General features: G+C 36.7%; 1 pseudogene; it reads right to left on the bottom strand.

Annotated features, from left to right (window-relative positions):
- Positions 1–13,942, bottom strand: part of LOC110295665 — a 41,059-nt pseudogene extending 27,117 nt beyond the window's left edge.
- Positions 13,943–15,986: the final 2,044 nt, after the last annotated feature.

A 15,986-nucleotide genomic window follows, 5' to 3' on the forward strand; every position in this document is an offset into this window, starting at 1 on the left:
TCTTAATAATAGCACCAGCCTTCACAAAGGGCCTTCATGAAGCCTGACCCTTGCTCTAACCTCTAAATGCTACTGTTTGATAAGATAAATGTTCGAGAATTTGGAGGTATGTTGTAAAACTTTAAAAGCAGTCATTGTAATTTGGCTGTTGATTTGGTAGTCATCCACGCTTTGGGAATCAAACACCTTTCATGGGAGCCTGTGTTCTATTGTTTGTTTGTTTATTTGTTTGTTTGTTTGTTAGTATTTTGGAAATTTATTCTGAAGACACCTTCTGCACTGCCTAACCTCCTGAAGGATAATTGCAATTTTCATCTAGCATCTTATAGATATCTTGTCCCAAGACTTGCTGCATTATCCACATCCTCAAATACACATATATACCATGTAGAAAGTCACTCTGATAGGTGGATGCAGTTTTAGTTCCCAGTGGTTAGCTTTACAGTGGAAACAAATGCCTCTTTGACTGACAGACCTGATGTTCACATAACATTATCTGATTGTTCCATATCCTTACCATGACAAGCAGATCCAGCCTGTTTTCTTCCTTAGAATTCCCTGAGCAAGAAGTGGTATTGGTTTCTTTGTTCAGATGGGACCATAAACCGCCCATGTTTCCTGTAAGATTTCCCGACTCTTCTTTACCACGTTTCACAGTCTTATGGATGTACTTGGGGTGGGAGACAGAGAAGGAAGCCAAGTTAATCTATATTTATAAAAATTCATTGCAATTTCCTTTAAAATTCTTGGTCTTTGTCAAGAGTTGGAGGTAGGTGATGATGATAGAATCAAAGCAGGAACTGTCTGATAGACTTTTTAAGTTCTGCATGTGTGTGTCTAGCACTTATCTTTAAAATACATAAAAATATCTCAGCTATTATTCTGAGTTTCATGGCATAAGCTGGCAGTCTGGGATATGTTCCTAAAATTTTCTATTATAATATATAATGCTGATATGTCCAAAATCACCTTTCCTATACAAAACAAATTTTAGTGGTCAGCGTTAATATTGTGTCAGCTTTACTATTTTAAATAGTATAATGGTTGATATCTACTGTCCATTTGACACCACCTTAAAATGATTGGGACCAGAGTCTGCTAGAGGAACTGTTGAGAGCAGGTTGGCCTGCCGGCTTGTCTACAAAGGATAGTCTTGCTCTTTGTGGAAAAATCCACCCCAAACGTCTGCTGCATCATTGCCTGGATTTGTGCCCCAGACTGTATACCGATAGAGAAAGTGCCGAATACTAGGCATGTAGGCACTCATACCTTTGCTCTTTGCTGTGATGTAGTGTGACTAGCTGCTTCAAATTCCTGCCACCTTGATTTTCCCATGAGAATAGGCTGTAACCTATAACTGTGAGCTAAAATAAACCCTCTCTGCTTAGTTGCTCTAAGTTTGGAGATATATCCAGGCAACAGAAGTAAACGTAGAACAATAGAAAAAGCAAGAAAACATAGTCAGAGTGATCCTTGTCTACTAGAGATTTACTAGAGCGTGTTTCCAGGAATGATACACCTGAGAGTAGGTGTTGTGATGCTGACCGGAACAGGAAGTCAAATGTTGAAACACAAGCAATTGTGGGAATTCACCCTAGAGCTGATGTTTATTTGAGATTTGTCTAAAACTAAAGCCAAGAGGCCAGGACTTTGTATTTGTTTCCTTATCCCTCAATGGTCCAACATGCTCCCTATAGGTGTGCCAATGCCTATAAAAGGGCTCAGCTAAAAAGGATGCCCAAGAAAATTTGATCTCAGTCCTGACAACTGACTCTATGCATACTTCTGATAACAGGTTGCATTTACTTATGCCAAAAACTGAGATGCCATTGGGTACAAAACAAAAATTTTCAGTCTAGACTAGAAAAAGTTCACCATGCCATTGAAGGAAACAAGGTAATGGATAAAAATCTGCAAATGACTAGAGAGATAGTTCTGTACGTTAAAGTATTTGCTGGCCTTCTAGAACACATCTTAATTTCTAGACCAACCTAAGTTGCTATCACTCATTTAATAGGGCAGTTCAAAGCTACCTATCACTCTAACTTCAGTGGATCCAACTTCATCTTGTGACCTCCACTGGCATTTACACGTATGTAATGTGTAAATGAAACACATGAAAAACATTGAAATCTATATACTCAGACTAGATAGGCTTATATAAATCTCACCTAAACTGTAAAGATTGTAAAACATAAAATAGTGATAATGACAAATGCCAATAAGGCTGTAGAGAGATTAATTCGTTTCCTTAACCTTTTTAGAAATTCAAGACAGCAAAGTTGTTCTGGAAAATACTGTGTAAATATCCTATAAAATAAAATATGCATTTATCATATAACTCAGCAATCTAACTGGTAGATATGGGGATGGAAAATTAAGTTCATGATGAAGCCTACAAACATAGTAAAATGTTTATAAAGCTTTATTTATAAAATCCTCAAAATTTGGAAATAATCCAATGGCTTCCCATGGGAGAATATTTAAATAAACTACATAGTGAAATATTTCCACTAAACAGAAGATACACTGTGGATAAATTGTGAGTGCTTGAACTGAAGTCAGTGACATTTTACTGAGAGAGAGAAAAAAAGCCATTCTTAAATATTGTGTACATTATTTTTTTAAGTGTACATAGACTCAAACTGCTTTGTAAATACTCACCTTTAATATCCTTAGATGATTGTAACTCATAGCTCTCATGGAGGAACTCCTTATTTTGCACTGCATGTCAGTTAATTCTGAGACCCATTACTGGTCAGAGTTCAGAAAATAAGTGACCATGGAGTTGTTAGTCTTAAACACAACATCTATTTAATTCATTCTCTCTGCAGGGCCTAGGAAATAGCATGAAAGAAAAACATCATGATGGTAAGAGTCATGGAGTGCTGGAGACTTGTGTAAGTCAATGCCATTTAGACATGAGAAGGCCCTTGCCTTCAGGAACTCATACTACTTGTGAATCTTGGGGCACAAAATCTGCACAAGATCAAGCCAGTTAACTTTCTAGCCTGAACTGGAGAGTGGCTCACTAAATCCCACACCCTACATGACGAGCTATTGGCAGTTGTGGAAGACAGAATAATTTTTCTATATGGCGTGGAACCAGGTTGTCCATGTTCCAAGAGATGGTCTCACAGTCGTGTGTAAATGTGAGGAATACACTAACTGGACTCAGTAGATTGAAAGGAAAGAAGATAAAAGTTGGGAGAGGGATGTGTGCAGGTGATCTGGGAGGATGTGATCAGAATATATTACATACATATATGAGATTCTCAAAGAGGAAATGAAAATATGTTTAAGTATTATTTATTGCATGACATGGTATATGTAACAATCTTGAAATCACACAAAAAATATACATAGATTTATGAAATTATTCATTTGAGTAATTCCTAATAAACTTTCAGACAAATGATTTGAATTGAATTTATGTTATTATAGCATTTTCAGATAGCTAATTTAGTATTATTAGAAATATTAAGTGTTGTCAATGTGTATAAAGGTTACAGGATTATTAAGTATAAAACAAGCAAGCTTTTAATAATAGGATATTTCTGTCTTAATTGTAATGGCAGTTTCATAAAACTTCCCTGTAACTAAATTATCTAGAGTTGATACTCATACACACAATCATATATCCAAATATACATACTGCTGCCAGGTACCCAAGGTTCTGTTGTCACTTCTTAGAAAAACTCTCAGAAAATGTCAATTACCTAACTATAATATCATATAAAAAAGCTAAAATGATAAACAAAAAATTTCAATTCAAATCATGTGTTTGTTTGAAAGTTTAATAGAAATTAGTTAATAAATAATTTCTTAATAATTTGTTTTTATCACAAGAAAGTCAAGAAGAAGGAAGACCAACATGTGAATACTTCATTCCTCCTTAGAATAGGAAACAAAATACCTATGGAAGGTTACAGAGACAAAGTTTGAAGCTAAGATGAAAGGATGGAGCATCCAGAGACTTCCCCACCCAGTGATCCATCCCATAATCAGCCACCAAAAACAGATACTATTGCATATGCCAGCAAGATTTTGCTGAAAGGACACTGACATAGCTGTCTCGTGAGAGGCTATGCCAGTGCCTAGCAAATACAGAAGAGGATGCTCACAGTCATCTATAGGATGGAACACAGGGCCCCCAATGGAGGAGCTAGAGAAAGTACCCAAGGAGCTGAAGGGGTCTGCAACCCTATAAGTGGAAAAAAAAACAATATGAACTAACCAGTACCCCCAGAGCTGGTGTAGCAGAAGATGGCCTAGTCAGCCATCATTGGGAAGAGAGGCCCCTAGGTCTTACAAACTTTATATGACCCAGTACAGTGGAACACCAGGGCCAAGAAGTGAGAGTGGGTGGGTAGGGGAACAGGGTGGGGGGAAGGTATAGGGAACTTTTGGGATAGCATTTGAAATGTATATAAAGGAAATATCTAATAAAAAATAATTTGTTTTTATTACACTAATATATCTTGCTGTGCACCAGTAGACCTGCTTAAGAGAATGATGAGTCGGTGTTCAAAATGATGTAAATGGAGAGATTCTGGCTGCTCTTGTGGAGAACCTGAGTTTGGATCTAAGCACTCAGGGCAGCAGCTCACAACTGTCTGTAACTCCAGCTTTCAGGGATCTGATGCCTTTTTCTGGCATCCAGAGGCATCTGCACACAGGTGGTAGGCACAAACACACTCACATACATAAGTACAAAGAAATATTTTTAGAAGATGAAATAAATGGTGCACTGAAAATAACAGTAGTCATAATAAAGATGCTTTAATTGCTGGCCCACCAGGCTAAAAAGCTCAAGAGTTATGTGGGTCCCAATGAAATGCAAAATATGGAGATCTATTTATATAACAACTTAAGTTGAAGTTTAGGGAAACAGTGTCATGTAACTGTACTGTTTGGGTTTTTTATTGGTATCTTACATCTACTACCTTTCTCCTTCCCAATTCCTCCCAAACCCCAACGCCAGGTAGGCTAGAAAGAAGTTTAGATGGAAAGGGGAGTATGGAATTCTTTAGACTACTTCCAGCTGATTAAGGGCATCAGGTTCCTTGGATCAAGACCAGTCTTCCTCATCAGGATATCTTCAGTCAGTAATCCAGAAAACTATCAGTCTGGCAAACATCAAAAGCAGCAGCAGGAACCAGCAGCAGTAGAGGCAGCAGCAGGAACTAGCAGCAGTAGAGGCAGCAGCAGGAACTAGCAGCAGCAGGGCTAGAAACAGGGGGATCAGCCAAAACCTCTCAGGGGCTCTGGTATTTAGACACCCTCTCAAGAGTCCCAGGAATTCTAAATGTAAACTCTCCTCAGCAGGCAGAATCAATCATGGCCCTACCAGAGCACGAGACAAATCATAGCTGCGGTGAACAATCTGAAGCAGCCCCATATCCTACATCCCATAATAAAACAAAAACAGATTCACATAATATAACTGTTTTTTAAAGAAACCAAAATTCTTACTACACTGTCACTGTCTAGCTAATGTGGTTTATTTAAATTTCAACAGCTTTGTAGTTTTGTTTTACATCTTATCTTTTGCTTTGATTTTATGGTCATGGACATGCACTTTTAAAACTCTATGGGATTACATATTTAAATAAAATTATCATGAATAATTTGATTCAACATTAGTATCCATAAGAATTTGCTAAAATGCTCCCTTCCCTATCCAAGTTTGATGACTGTTATAGTACAGGCATATCCTCTTGGGAACATTTCACCACACAACTAGAAAAGATTGAACCGTTTTGCAGGATTATAGTATAATAAATCACCAGAGGACCAATTTTGCATCATAAAACTGCGACAAATATTTAATGCTAATTTGATAAGCATGCCATAAACTCACTACAAAATAATTCTATATCAAATGACTGCAGCCAAGAAATAAAATGTGTGACCAATATATTTACGGAAGAAAGGAGACACATAATCAGTGGAATATATTGTAAGGGAGTGAAGCTTTATGACTATAAAACTATAAAAAAAGTAATGCACTGAAAGGGTTTTTTGTAACTATACCATGAAGTTATAGAGTTTCTGGGACTAGAGGGACAATGTAGGTATCAGGAATGTTTACTGCACCTGAGCACCAAAATTCATTTATCAGCACCCAGGGCAGGCAGCTCACAACCATTCATGACTTCAGATCCAATGATTCTCAAAATGTTTTCTGGCCTACATAGATACCTGCATGTTAGTGGTGCACATACCCACTTACAGAAACACACATGTACCCACAAAGTGAAAAAAATAAAAAATATATGCTTCTATAAATCAAATCGTTTTCTACATCATGGCACAACAAGTAACACTAAAAATTTATTCAATTATATTGAATGACTTTATTATTCACACACAAACATATATGGATACTCTTTAGCTTCTTCATAATTTTATATTGATTTGGATTGACATATATAGGAGGTTCAAAGTGCAGAACATGAAAGTGAAGAGACAGAAGCATTTTCCTGTTTTCATGTAATTTTGATCTCCAAATTAATATACGTTGTGTGTGTGTGTGTGTGCGCGCGCGCACACTTTCTGCTTGGTCACCGAAGGAAACTGAAATCCTAGAGTACCGACTAAGCCTAAAATTATCCTTTATTACTTTTAAAATACAATATCATAAAAAATGTATTACCAATAATTTTAAGTTAGGGATGACAGATTTAATTTCTGGAAACCCAAATCAACAAACTTTAAAAATTAAGAGCAGAATTCTGACCTTAAATTTGAAAGAAAGAATTGACAGTGTAAAACTTAACAGTTAAAAAAATGAAAGCGTCAGAAGATGGCTCAGCAGATCAAAGTACTTGTTATGCTAACAGAAGACATGAGTTAGATTACTAACACCTACATCTGATGTCCCATAAGTTCCAGAGTATCTGTTGTCCTCTTTTGGTATCCCAGAAACCACACACACACACACACACACACACACACACACAAATTGAAATTTTATATGTATATATGGTTTACATACATATATATGATCATACACATGCATGTAAAATGAAATTTTATACATGTATCTGTTTTATATTGTATAGAATCATACACACACACACACAATTAGTAGTACTCAGTAAATAACTCCCCCAAAAACTTTTGTGGTAGACAGAGGACAATTGTACTCAAACCACAGGGCAGGAGAATAAAAGGATCAAGCCAAGCTGCCTAATTACCTCCATAAATAATAAGAACAATTGTCTAATGCAGCATTGCAGAATGTTTATATGATTTTGCTTGTCATTTTATACAGTATACAAAAATCAAAATTTACTCTTGTGGTCTAAAAGAGAGTTCAAAGTTATCATGGCAATCATTAGAAAATAGTCAAGTTGGTTTTCAATTTAAAGCCTTCTCAAGTATATAAAATCAGCATGAATCCCTCTCAAACCACTGACCATGGCTTTCATCCTCAGTGTATCCAGGCATCTGTAATCTAATTTGCCACCTTTCCATTTCTGCTAAATCTTGATGAACTGAGTTTGGATTCCTAGATTTCATGTCAAAACCCAGACACAGTAATATAAGCATCTGTAGTTCCAGTGTGCCTCTCCTTTGTGGTGGGAAAAGAGGACACTGTAAACTCCAGAAGTTCATGGTACAGCTATCTTTTCACAAACAAAAGTAAACAAGAGAAACCATGTCTCAAACACAGTGGGATACAGGACCAAGACCTATCTGAACTTATTGTCTGGGAAATACACACATACAAATAATAATAATAATAATAATAATAATAATAATAATAATAATAATAAATAATAAGACATGCCATGCTGCCATTGCTCTTACCTTGTTTGTATCTCATTTATCATCTCTTTGCTGTTTACTGAATAAACTTACATATTACTGACATCTATTCTCTTTATGAAACAACTTTATTCTGCCAACTACCTACATGATATCTCCTTAGATGAACAGTAGGCCACCTGAATCCACCGTGTTCAAAACACATTTTCTATTTCCTTATTATCAGCTTATACTATACTTTGATATTATTATGCTTTAATAAATGGCTCAAATAGCCTACATATTTACTGAGCAATAGCTGACATACACTTGATCTCACCTGTGCTAGCTAGTTTCATGTCAACTTAACATAAACTAGTGTTATTTGAAAGGAGGGCATCTCAATTTATAAAATGTCTTCAGAAGATCTGGCTTTAAGGTATTTTATTAATTAGTTAGTGAAGTGGGAGGTCCCAGTCTATTGTGTGCCATGCCATCCTGGGGCTGTTGGTCCTGGGTTCAATAAGAAAGTAGGCTAAGCAAGCAATGATGAACAAGCCAGTAAACAGCACTCTTTATGACTTCTGAATGAGTGCCTACCTCCAGGTCTTGTCCTATCTGTCCTGACTCCCTTCAATGATAAACAGTAATATGAAAAGTCTAGTCCAAATAAACCCTCTCCTCCCCAAGTTGTTTGGTCATGTAATGCTTTACTCCAGCTATAGAAATCCTAAGACATCACCCCTTGCTATCACTGCCTACATTTAACTGTAGTCACTGTCAGTGGCTGAACATACTCAGCACACACACACATACACACACACACACACATACACACAACACATGTCATGAATGAATGTAACACTGGACTATATCCCCTCAACATGTAGTACTACAGTTTCATAAATCATTCAGGATACTTGTGGAAAACCAAATAATTATCCTCTTCAGGATATAAATGTTAGTACATTTAGGTGGTGTTTTAATACTGGGCCTTCTATCATTATACATGGCCCTGTAATATTAGGTAACTAGCTTACATATTGTAGTTTTTACTTAATGTAATGACAAGAAAGCCTACAAGTGGCATTTTTGTCCTCTAGTTACAGATTATAATCTTGAGCCCAAATATTTCCGAAGAGACATGGAATGTGATTGGAAAGCTTCTAGATAACAGGATAACCTTTTTTCGACTATTTGAAAAGTAGTATGTGTAGTTTAGTTTTTACTTATATATAAAAGACCATAACAAAATGCAATTTGAAGGAATGAGTATTTCAGCTTCTACCTTGTAGTCAATCATGAAAGGAAGTCAGGACAGGAAAATAAGGCAAGAATTTAGAGGCATGACTAAAGCAGAGATTGTGGAAAAACACTTCTCACTGTATTTCTCCTTGTGCCTTGCTTTTTTTTTTTCTTTTACAACCCAGAAAAACTTGTCCAAGAGTAACATCACTGACATTAGCCTGGTACCTTCTACACCAATCATCAGTCAAGCATATGTGCCACAAGCTTGCCTACAGGACAATCTATTGGGAGCATTTTCTCAATTGAAAGAAAACTAAATTGAGAGAAACTTCAAGCAATCCCACTAAAATCAGGAACTAGACAAGGCTGCACTCTTTCCCTACCATATTCAAAGTAGTACTGGCAGTCCTAGCCAGAGCAATTAGACAACAAAAGGAGGTCAAAGGGATACAATTTCAAAAGGAAGAAGTCAAAATATCACTATTTACAGATGATATGGTAGTCTACTTAAGTGACCCCAAAAATTCCACCAGAGAATTTCTAAATCTTATAAGCAACTTCAGCAAAGTAACTGGTATAAAATTAACTCAAACAAATCAGTACCTTTCCTCTACTCAAAGGATAAACAGGCTGAGAAATAAATTAGGGAAATGACACCCTTCACAATAGTCACAAATAACATTATATACCTTGATATGACTCTAACCAAGCAAGTGAAAGATCTGTATGGTAAGAACTTCAAGTCTCTGAAGAAAGAAATCAAAGAAGATCTCAGAAGATAGAAAGATCTCCCATGCTCATGGACTGGAAGGGTTAATTTAGTAAAAATGTCCATCTTGCTGAAAGCAATCTACAGATTCAATGCAATCCCCATTAAAATTCCAACTCAGTTCTTCATAGAGTTATAAAGAGCTAATTCATTTGAAGTAACAAAAAAAAAACAGGATAGCAAAAGCTAATTTCAACAATAGAAGATAATTTTTAATCTGAATACTTCTGTTAGGGTATGAAGTAGTAACAACATAGCAAGTCTAATAACTTGCCATAAGAAATTGTTTTAAGTCTTATTTAATTATAAGTCAATTTCATGTTGTCTGTATAGTTTAGTAATGTTGAAGTTCAGATGGGCCAAGCCGGACCTGTCAATGACATCATCCCTATGGAGAAATTGTTAAATAGCATTAACAGTAATAACTTTAATAGCGGTAACATTAAAATGTCTGTTTAGCACTCTGGAAATCAGTCTGGCGGTTCCTTAGAAAATTGGACATAGTACTACCGGAGGATCCAGCAATACCTCTCCTGGGCATATATCCAGATGTCCCAACCGGTAAGAAGGACACATGCTCCACTATGTTCATAGCAGCCTTATTTATAATAGCCAGAAGCTAGAAATAACCCAGATGCCCCTCAACAGAGTAATGGATACAGAAAATGTGGTACATTTACACAATGGAGTACTACTCAGCTATTAAAAAGAATGAATTTATGAAATTCTTGGGCAAATGGATGGACCTGGAGGGCATCATCCTGAGTGAGGTAACACAATCACAAAGGAACTCACACAATATGTACTCACTGATAAGTGGATATTAGCCCAAAACTTAGGATACCCAAGATATAAGATACAGTTTGCTAAACACATGAAACTCAAGAAGAATGAAGACTGAAGTGTGGACACTATGCCCCTCCTTAGAATTGGGAACAGAACACCCATGGAAGGAGTTACAGAGAAAAAGTTTGGAGCTGTGATGAAAGGATGGACCATCTAGAGACTGCCATATCCAGAGATCCATCCCATGATCAGCATCCAAACACTGACACCATTGCATTCACTAGCAAGATTTTGCTGAAAGGACCCAGATATAGCTGTATCTTGTGAGACTATGCTGGGGCCTGGCAAACACAGAAGTGGATGCTCACAGTCAGCTAGTGAATGGATCACAGGGCCCCCAATGGAGGAGCTGGAGAAAGTACCTAAGGAGCTGAAGGGATCTGCAACCCTATGGGTGGAACAACATTATGAACTAACCAGTACCCCGGAGCTCTTGACTCTAGCTGCATATGTATCAAAAGATGGCCTAGTCGGCCATCACTGGAAAGAGAGGCCCATTGGACATGCAAACTTTATATGCCCCAGTACAGGGGAATGCCAGGGCCAAAAAAATGGGAATGGGTGGGTAGGGAAGTAGGGGGGAAGGTATGGGGGACTTTTGGGATAGCATTGGAAATGTAATTGAGGAAAAGATGTAATAAAAAAAAATGTCTGTTTAGGTGTTACAAACTCATTCCTAGTCCCCACACTAATGAAAGCTAGTCAAAGAGACATTCTGAACATCACTAGAAAGTTGAATTATACTCATCTAAAAGAAAGATATGGCAACCATAGCAACTGGAAGAGATATATAATGCTGTCACAAGATAGTATCAGATTATTTGGGTTGAAAAAAAATCCTGGCCATACTTTCTTGTGAAGCAATTTAAAGCAAATTATAATTTAAAATAATTTCATTTTATATTTAAACATTTGCAACAGTACCTACTTTATTTATTTAAACTTGAACACCATTTTAAAAATTAATTCATTTATTTTTTTTTGTGTGTGTGTTGAGGCTAGAGAACAAGTTAACTTATTACTCCATGTGGGTTCAGAGGATCAATACAAACGGTCAAGCTGGCAGCCAAAGCTGTTACTTGTTACACCTTCTTGTTGGCCAAATACCTGATTTCAGCTACATAGAACTAATACATTATTAGTGTGTATTAAGAATTAAATTAGGGGTTTGTGCAGCTAATTAAATAGTGAACTAATTTTATGTTTTATTTTAGTTCAACTCCAAAATAGTGGGTTTCCTTATGGCATTTTCCCACATAGTTGGTTCTTGTTGATCTTCCTACTCAACTATTCTTACACATCCCCTTGAACCTCCTTAATCCATTTCCTCACTCATCAGCTCCTATTTGCCTGGAAGTTACTGATAGTACTAAATTCTTACTCTTTCTTCATTCTTCTCCTTTCCTCCTTGTCCTTCTCTTCCCCATATTCTTCCTTCTTCTGCCTGTTCAAATTATTTTGAGACAGGATCTCTAGAATAGTATGGTCTGCAACTTTCTGAGTAGCCAAAAAATTATCTTGAACTTCAGTTCCTCATCCTTTCATCTTCTAATTACTAGGATTGCAGCCATGATCTATTATGCCAATTTTGTATACTATAACTATCAAACCAAGGGCTTTGCATTTGCTAGATAAATACTCTACCAACTGACCTAAATCCATAGCCCAGGATTCAATTGTCAATCAAAAAGTTGTCTTCAGTCTCATCCTGGTCATTGTTAGAGTAGCTTGATGTAAAGAACCAGTTGACTGAATTCACTTGAAAATAAACAGAATGATCACCATCGATACGTTTATGGCCATAAGCTTATTTTTTTCACTTCAAATTTTCCATTCTCAAGTGAATCCTATACTAAATGATGCTAGAAATTAATTATGTTTATTATCTTTGGGGACTTTAGCTGCAATTTTGTCACAGTAAAACACCACAAAATCTGCTCTTGAGACATACTTTTACTATGATGATTAATTCTATCTGAGTCCCATAACATTTATTATTTAACCATAACAATAACACAAACAATATAATTGCTTAGGTGCTGGCCATCAATCTTTTATGGGACTCAAAATGAGAAAGCATAAAGAGGCATAGTATTTCAGTCATGTTTCAGTTTGTTCTCATTTCCGCAACCCTCAAGACTAAACTCGAATGCAGAGTGCTGATTAAAATGTTAGCTCTGCCTCGTGCATGCTGGATGGAATCACTAATCACATCTCTTTAACTCTGTGCTTCAATAGGAACGTACCAAAATTGTTAGTGTTTTATTCATTTATTCTGCATGTGTATAAAAAAATAGTGCTTGTATAAAACCTGTCCTGTTACACACTAAATATCTAAGAAAAAGTAGTGTCTCCTAAAACCATAGTAATAAGTGTAAGGTTTAAATAAGTCGAATGCACATGCATAAATCACTTAGATGGCTCCACACAAAACAAGGAATAGCAAAGATTTGTCTACAATATATTATTATACTCTTCTACCACCAATATTCCTACTCTTTTGATGTTTTTCTTTTCTTTCACATGGGCTTTTTTTTTTATGTGCTTTATACCTTTAGAAAAATATCCCATGATATTTTCCCCCTGTTGCTTTTGTCTTGCATCTTTTTGGCTTACAATAGCAGTTGAGATTGTCAATACAATGAAGCCAAATTGACATCATGGGAATCAGATTTTTCTGCCATCTTTTAGGTCTTTGACCTCCATATAAAATCTATGGTTGATTATTACACACATATTCAACCTGCCAGTGAGGTTCATGATGTTCCCAGTTCTATGATCAGAGATGATTTCAAATTCACCAGTGTATCCATGCTTTATCATCACAGCTAGGAACTGAACAATCACTTTGGAACATCGATTGATGGGGATCTGGGGACCTGCTGTTTGCCTTTCTTCTCAGCATTGTTGATACTCAAGATTATGAGAACATTCACACACTCAGAGAGATGGTGTGTAAAGATGACAGAAAACTTTTTGTTTGTTTGTTTTTTTCTGTTATCAGTTACACTAAGAAATTGGGAAAAGAGATACAAACTTATAACATACAAAGTGTTGGATTTTATTTCTTTAAAGATTTATCTATCTATCTATCTATCTATATCTAATCTATCTATTTTCTTATTTATGTGTATATGCACGGGGGTGCAGAACTAATGATCAAAATTTGGGCTTCTGTGCTGGATCCAGCATGGCCACAGAAGAGACAGTGTGACATGGTTCCCACCCTTGAAGCAGAGCCAGCAGGATGTGGGTTTCCTGGAGTGCTGATGGCTGCTGTATGTATAAACCATGTTTACATACTAATATACAAATTTACTTCATGTTGCTCCTTTGGGGAATGTTCTTCCTGCTAAGTTATCAGGGGCATGTTCTCTCTACCAAGGTCAATGACACCACAATAACCAGAAACACTAAAGATTCCGAGAAGGAGAATGTGTCTGGTGATCCTCAGCAAAATAGTGATGCTGGGACCTTTAGGACAGACCTTAAGGCTGCAGGAAAGAACTCTGAAGACAAGAGTTCAAGAATACATAAATCAGAGTAAGAACTATTCTTTATAGGATTTCTCACTATGCAAAATAGGATGCAATATGAGTTATATGAGGGGTTTCATGAACCTCAAAGGAAAGAAGCAACTTCACTAATGAGTAGCTTAGTCAGAAAGATAATAAAGAAGGAGACATGATTTGGTGAATACAAGAAAAAAAAAAAAACCCTGGATCACAAAAGAGAAAGGAATAGTTAAGTCAAGGCTCAGATAGAGTGTTATATGCTATTAGTGGTAAAATGGTGGTCTCTTCCATGGCATCAACAACTAAACTTGATCTAGCTATTCTACTTCCTACAGGAGGTAGTTATATGTGCATTCTAAATACAAGTTGGGGATGGACAAAAAGTCTAATATCAAGAAAAAAGATGATGGCTTAATGGTATTCCTATTTTCTGGGATTGCTTAATACTTTCTAATAATAAGCCTTGGAGTTGCTGAGTTAAAAAAGAACACATCCAAATATTAACAGAATATATCGAAGTAGCTAAGAATTATAAAAATGAGCTTCAATGCTGCTTGCATTGGCATAAACAAGAGCTCGCTAAATTGCAACTTTCTCACATAAAAATAGCCTCTATGTCCAGACTTGGCAACCACAAGTGCTGTGTCCAGCAAATTGCATAGGACTTGATATATATATACCAAAACAACAACAAAAAACAATGTACCTGGTGTGGTGTCTGGTTCATTTGACTCAAATGTTCTCTGTATTTTAGTTTCATTTTCTAAGAGTCTAGGGGCTAAGGTCATAAAATGCTAATTTGTGGAATGATCAAACGGGAACCTAGGATAAATGATTAAACTGATATGCAATTTCTAAGGCAGTACTTTATACAATTAAAAGACAAGACTTTGGTCTGCAAGAGAAAGCTACCTTAAGCAGATCAGAGAGCTGTCAACTCTGAGTCACTCCTTTGTTGCTTCCATCTACCCCTTCCTCAGGACCCTCTCTCAAGTTGAGGCCAGACCTCAGCACTTCAGATCCCTGGAGCGGGGTTACAGGCAGGTGTGTGTTGAGATAAATCTCCAACCTAAATATGCCCTGGCAATGAAAACACAACTTAATTAATATGAATAAATACTGTACACCTAGACTGGGCAGATCTACCACTACACTACATCTATCCACATGAATGAGACCCATTAGAACTTGCGGTTTCTTCAGGCCATGTGTGTGCTTCTGCTCCACTTTCCTTCTTCCTCCTCCTCTGTGTCCTCTCCCTCTTCCATTTTCCCTTTTCTCTCCACTTTCCACTCCACCTTCCCTTTATCTGCCCAATCATCATCTCTCCTTTACTTTAAAAATTAAGGTGGGAAGCAGATTTACAGGAAATCACCTGAGTGCTGACTCATTCCTTGTTCGCAACCCCTCACAGGAGAATGGAATTAACATCAAATATAATTAGCTCCCTGGCTATCCACAACAGGTGTGAGCCATCCTATGGGCATGCCAAGGATTCAAGGATGCTGGCTGCATGATGGAAAGAGTCATGCTCACATCCTCTGAAAGAGCAACAAACTCTCCTACGTACTGAGCCTTCTCCCCAGTCCCTGCGTTAGCATGTTCTATGATTGTTTTCCTAAACTATATTTTCCACTTTTACTTTCCTTTTAAACTTCTTAATCTGTAATTTGGGAATTCCTATTATTCACATTTATTTTAGACCAAATTCCAACTATTCATTTAATACTTCTAGAACCTTGATAAGAATCAGATATTTGAAGTTCAAATTTTCCCCGTTTTGAAATATGCATATCATTTATTTCATGGGGGCTTTAGTATTTACATGTACCTTTAAACCACTAAGTATTAGA

The sequence above is a fragment of the Mus caroli genome, chromosome 6 (assembly GCF_900094665.2).
Source record: "Mus caroli chromosome 6, CAROLI_EIJ_v1.1, whole genome shotgun sequence".
Classification (NCBI taxonomy): Eukaryota; Metazoa; Chordata; class Mammalia; order Rodentia; family Muridae; genus Mus; species Mus caroli.